Genomic DNA, 6,733 nt, shown 5'->3' with positions numbered 1-6,733 from the left:
CTACCTACATGTAGATATTACCTTAATTACCTCGACACGGGTGCCACGCACATTGACTCTGTACCGGTACCCCCTGTATATAGCTCCGCGATTGATATTTACTGCTGCTCTTTAATTATTTGTTAATCTTATCTCTTACTTTTTTGCGGGGTATTTTCTTAAAACTGCATTGTTGGTTAAGGGCTTGTAAAGTAAGCATTTCACTTGTTGTATTCAGCGCATGTGACAAATAAAATTTGATTTGATTAGATGTGACATTGTTCTTTCTCAAGATTCCCGAGCATGAGATGTCACAGGGTATGTTCAGGGCAGGCCTCTGCACTCCAGTTATGAATGTGTCTCCATTTGCCAAATGGACAAATTGTATGATACACCGAGAGCAACTGACAGCAAAAGAGCTGACCACAGAACTCGAAGATATACTGTCGCAGGTAACTTCGGCTGCAAACTACGTCAAATTATTAATTTCAGCTTTTATTTCTTTCATCACATTCCCAGTGGGTCAGAAGTTTACATACACTCAATTAGTATTTGGTAGCATTGCCTTTAAATTGTTTAACTTGGGTCAAATGTTTCAGATAGCCTTCCACAAGCTTCCCACAATAATTTGGGTGAATTTTGGCCCATTCCGCCTGACAGAGCTGGTGTAACTGAGTCAGGTTTGTAGGCCTCCTTGCTCGCACACACTTTTTCATTTCTGCCCACAAATTATCTATGATGTAATGACCACTCTAATACCTTGAATTTGTTGTCCTTAAGCCATTTTGCCTCAACTTTGGAAGTATGCTTGGAGTCATTGTCCATTTGGAAGACCCACTTGCGACCAAGCTTTAGATGTTGCTTCAATAAATCCAAATAATTTTCCTTCCTCATGAAGCTATCTATTTTGTTAGGTGCACCAGTCCCTCCTTGCAGCAAAGCACCCCCACAACATGATGCTGCCAACACCATTCTTCATGGTTGGGATGGTGTTCTTCAGCTTGCAAGCCTACCCCTTTTCCCCTCCAAACATAACAATGGATATTACGGCCAAACAGTTATATTTTTGTTTCATCAGACCAGAGGACATTTCTCCAAAAAGTAGGATCTTTGTCCCCATGTGCAGTTGCAAACTGTAGTCTGGCTTTTTTATGGCGGTTTTTGAATCAGTGGCTTCTTCCTTGCCGAGCGGCCTTTCAGGTTATGTCGATATAGGACTCGTTTTACTGAAGATATAGATACTTTTGTACACATTTCCTCCAGCATCTTCACAAGGTCCTTTGCTTTTGTTCTGGGATTGATTTGCACTTTTCGCACCGAAGTACGTTAATCTCTAGGAGACAGAATGTGTCTCCTTCCTGAGCGGTATGACGGCTGCATGGTCCCATGGTGTTTATACTTGTGTACTATTGTTACCTTCAATCCTTGCTCCCGAGGATGAACCAGACTTGTGGAGGTCTACATTTTTTTCTGAGGTCTTGGCTTACTTATTTTGATTTTCCCATGATGTCAAAGAAAGAGGCACTGAGTTTGAAGGTAGGCCTTGAAATACATCCAGAGGTACACCTCCAATTGCCTCAAATTATTTAAAAACGCCATGACATCATGTTCTTCAGTTTTCCAAGCTGTTTAAAGGCACAGCCAATTTAGTGTATGTAATCTTCTGACCCACTGAAATGTGATACAATGAATTATAAGTGAAATAATCTAACTGTAAACAATTGTTGAGAAAATGACTTGTGTCATGCACAAAGTAGATGTTATAACCGACATGCCAAAACTATAGTTTGTTAACAAGAAATGTATGGAGTGGTTGAAAACGAGTTTTAATAACTCCAATCAAAGTGTATGTAAACTTCCGACTTCAACTGTATTTACAACAGGAATATAGCCTACCTGGCTGGTATGAAAAATAACCTCCATTCGCTATTTAAGTGTATAGATGACATGTGATTTTTCCCGCTTACCCTGTTTCGATACAGGTGCATGATAATGGTCCATTCTAAATCAAAACAAATTTCAAACATATATTATTTTGTTTATGTAAAGACAAGATTAAATAAAATAATAGTCTTATTTTTGACAATATTAGCCTATCACTTGTGAATGATGCCCGGCATAAGAAACTTTTTCCAATCATAGTCGCACACCTCATGTAGCCTAGCTGTCTACTCGTCGCCGGTTTTATAACCAGAGGTCCTGGCAAGTATCATTATGCGCACCTGCTCCTCATAATTAGGCTCACCTGGACTACATTTCCTCTCTCATTACCTCCCCTATATCTGGCACTCCCTTAGGTCTATTCCCCAGGCAGCATTAATGTTGGTCTATGCCCGTACGCTACTCATGTCTTGTTCTCTGTTTTGTTTATTATTAAACTCACTACCTGCACTTGCTTCTCGTTTCCCAGTGTCGTCGTTACACTAGCCCATAGGTCAACTGTTACGCTCGTCGTTAGAATGAGGAGACCAAGGTGCAGCGTGGTAGCCGAACATCTTACTTTTATTAAAATGAACACCGAAAAACAACAAAATTCAAAATGAACGTAAAGTTCTGCAGGCCACACAGTACCTATACAAAATCAATATCCCACAAACTAAGGTGGGGAAAAAAGGCTGCCTAAGTATGATCACCAATCAGATACAACGATAGACAGCTGCCTCTGATTGGGAACCATACCATGCTAGATTGACCACCCTAGTCACACCCTGACCTAACCAAAATAGAGAATAAATAGGCTCTCTAAGGTCAGGGCGTGACACCAACATGGTTTAATAAGGTTTGTAACACAACTAAAGTGGCCAAATAACTTCTTAAAATTAAGCACATGAATCCACTTTACAATGGGTGTAGAGCCTAACTGGCATACATAAGCAGAGAGTGAGTTTCAAGTTTGGGGAAGATCATTTTCATCATAACAATTCACCTTTATAATTAAAGCATTACATGCATAATTACATTTGTGATCACTTTTGATAATGGTGTTTTCCGCTAATGGAACATATGCGCTTATAGCCTGCTTGTAACGGCTTTCTTGTGGAGAAGGAGAGTCGGACCAAAATGCAGCGTGATGATGATTCATGATATTTTAATGAAGGAAAAAACTATACATGAAGAAACTACAAAATAATTAAATGTGAAAACCAAAACAGCCCTATCTGGTACAAACACAAAGACAGGAACAATCACCCACAAAACACTCAAAGAATATGGCTGCCTAAATATGGTTCCCAATCAGAGACAACGATAAACACCTGCCTCTGATTGAGAACCACTCCAGACAGCCATAGACTTTGCTAGATACCCCCACTAAGCCACACACCCAATACCTAACAAAACCCCAAGACAAAACACACCACAATAAACCCATGTCACACCCCGGCCTGACCAAATAAATAAAGACAAACACAATATACTTCGACCAGGGCGTTACACTGCTACCATTGCTACACTTATAATGTGAAGAAATAGCCTCATAGTTTATAGCTAGTGGTTGTATTAATTTGGGATCTATCGCATCCCACAACTGTCCCAGACTACTCACAGAATAGAATAGGTCGACCGTTGTACTATGGAGGATAGTAGATTGACATAGGCTAGTGCTTTTGCTATTCATCAAGCCTACTCATATTGTTGGCTGACAAAGTAATTGTGGACAGTTCTTCCAATATTTCCAATATGCACCTCGAAACCAGATAATGACATGCACAGTTCCATCCCCGATATGTCTGATTTCACTTCTAGCCTGTAAGAAAGACCCGATCACGTGATGGAGTTCACAACGGTCACTGGCCGCAAAGTGCATGGATTTATTTTAGGGTGCATTACGGCCACACAAAGGGGATGTCGCCGTGAAATTCTAGGCATTATCAAGTGCTTGTCAAATTGTGAATGAGTGACTGATGTAGTGTGTACAGCCTTCGCAAAAAAAAAATAAGCAGAACTCATGCCTTTCAAGCAACTTTTTTCAAATCATCATTAGAGTCGCATCATGGCCACAGTCTGATTCCAGTCAACAGATAAAGTAGGACAGCCATGAGTTGGGGAGGAGTGAGGAATTTGGGCAGAGGTTAGGTCAGATGAAGTGAGAAAGAACAGGCATCACTGAAGTCCTGTCTATCAACAGAGATGTATTGGCTGTCCAGATGTTCAAGGACTCAGCATAAGAGAAAGGTATAAATATACGGGCTAGTATAAACACGTTTGTGTTTTATGCAGTTGTGTGACCCAGTGGGTGAATAAACGTGGTTTGAGCTTTACTAGTCGTCCGTGAGTTGTACTTTTGTTTATTCAGAATCTAAGAATAGGAATACCTATTTCTTTGTTAACTGCTCAACACAGAATAGCCGCATGTGCGCACTCCCTCAAATCGTTTGGAGAAAATATCCTTTCTATTTTTTATTCAGCTTTGTTCAGTTGTATTCTTCATACTATCGAATAATTCCACGTAATTCTAAGTAAGCAAATCTTGTCTGCTAAATGAACTAGTGTAGCCCACAGCCATTTGGCATAGCCACATCAAGACCTAACATAAGGACTATTCAGAGTGTGCTATTCTGTTCATCTGAAATAGACTATATTTTCTTCATATCATGCTTCTTTAGACCTAACGATTTATTGTGAAGGTGCAGGATATATTACATGGATTCATTAGACTTTTTAAAACGTAGATGTTCCTAAGGGCTGCATCAGTGGCTTTTAGGCTGTGTGGAAGCCAGGAGATGCTACATTTGTTTATGTTAACGGTCAATTACCGTGAGATCGACAGTTATTTTCTTGACAATTACCGGCTGATGAAATTTTGTGACCGCCACAGCCCTAGATGTGACAGCGGAGATGAGGTGAGCACTGTTGACCACGACCCCTGACTTTGAGAAGCTCTGACGCGTCATGCATCAAGCAAATCCATCTCATTAGTGGGAGTGAGATAAGATACATTGTCAGACTAATTAGCAATTGACTGTCATTGCCCCACATTATAAGTATGTGATGGTCAGTTCAGAAGACAATCATAAATACTATTAAAATGTTTGTCAATTGACTGCCATAACCCCAAATACAAAAGTAAATATTGGCTGTTAATAAATAAATAAATAAAAATATCACATTGTTGGGGTCCTGAAAATGTACAGATACCAAAAAGTGTTCATAGGCCCAAAAAGTTTGGGAACCCCTGCATTAACTCCTTATATCCCGGTACATTGTTCACTAAATCACCACTAAATTGGCACAAGATAAACTGATAGACCAAGTGGCACATCTAGGCTTAGGAATCATCATTTCAGACTCATGACAAAACACAGAAATCACAACAGGCCCGAGCTAGGAACGCCCCGTAAAGCAGGAAATGCCAGTCCGTGGTCATCCATTTCCGTTAGTCTTTTATCTGAGGAGGGAGCCGCTTGTTGTTGCTGTTGTTTGGGCCCAGCTGCAGGGTAATTAATGGCACTGCTCAGACAGGAGCAGATGAAGAACGGGGAGAGGAATAAAGGTGAGGGATTGAATTGGAGACGCTGAGAGATCGAACAGGCTTACACGTCCGGCAGCACACAGATATTGATATAGTTCACTTGGGCATGGCCGACGTGAGCTGTTTCCCTGAGAGCGGAACCCAAGCAGCCAGAGTCATGGGAGGAACACAGTAGCACTACCTCACTGTGTGGCTCTGGGCCACTGTCTCACACCACACTGGACTCAAACTGTCTGGGTTGTGCTGGAGCACTTCATCCACTAGACCAGGGATGGGCAACTTTGATGGGGGTAGGGGCCACAGAAAATCAGAACTCTTCAGGGACACAGTGGCTCGCGGGTCTGCGTACCCACATCCATACCCACACATGCAGTCAGAACCGGCCTTAGCCTTTTGGTGTCCTGACCTGAAATTGTGTTGCCCACCTTCTCTCACACATTGGAGTTTTATTTCCTGCAATTGTAACTAGCAGAATATTGCTATGTGATGCTATTTTCCGAAGTCTAGAGGCTCTTTTGTAAACATTTCTGGTCCATTTCAGCTGCCGGGCTGTCTGCAGAGAGAGAGGTAACAGGGAAAGTGAAGAGAAAGAGCCAGCCAGTAGGAAGAAGGGAGAGGTGTCTGGTGCAGTTCAGAACTTTAGTAATGGTGTTTACATTGAAAAGTATATTCTGTGTGCCCGAGTCTGTGAGTGTGCATTCATGTGTGTGGGTGTGTGTGTGTGTGTGTGTGGGTGTGTAAGCAGGAGAGAAAGAGTTGTGTTGATGGGAGGATGCAGTGAAGAAGAAGACTGGAGGAGCAGATGGTGTTGAATTCTCAGTGTTTATTTCCAGAGAGTTCAGTCTTTACGGCTCATATACTGACTTAATTATGAGACAGAGGGAATGAACCCCTGGAAGAGAGATTTAAAAAGGGAAGAAAATCTTCATTAAGCACACCAGGTGCTAGCAGCACTGATAAAAATGACTTTGCACTCCCCCCATGATCCCTTAAACTTTAACAATACAGTGGTTGTAAAAGAAGTCACAATAGATAATACATTGATTTGTTCAACAGTAGTTAACAACAATATATGTCTGTGAGGGCCTTCAATTGGGGCAAGTAGAAATTATAGTAAATATAAAACACCCACTAAAGTAAAAACAAACAGACATTGATATCAGACAGTACTGCAGAGTCGATCAGGAAGATGATTGGGGAAAAAAAAAAAAACACTATTCCACCACATCACTTTACAAAACGATCAAGATCTCACTACAGTAGCTACCTAATTTGGACCTTTTT

Source organism: Oncorhynchus keta, chromosome 9 (assembly GCF_023373465.1).
Source record: "Oncorhynchus keta strain PuntledgeMale-10-30-2019 chromosome 9, Oket_V2, whole genome shotgun sequence".
Taxonomy (NCBI): Eukaryota; Metazoa; Chordata; class Actinopteri; order Salmoniformes; family Salmonidae; genus Oncorhynchus; species Oncorhynchus keta.
This window is presented reverse-complemented; position numbering follows the sequence as displayed.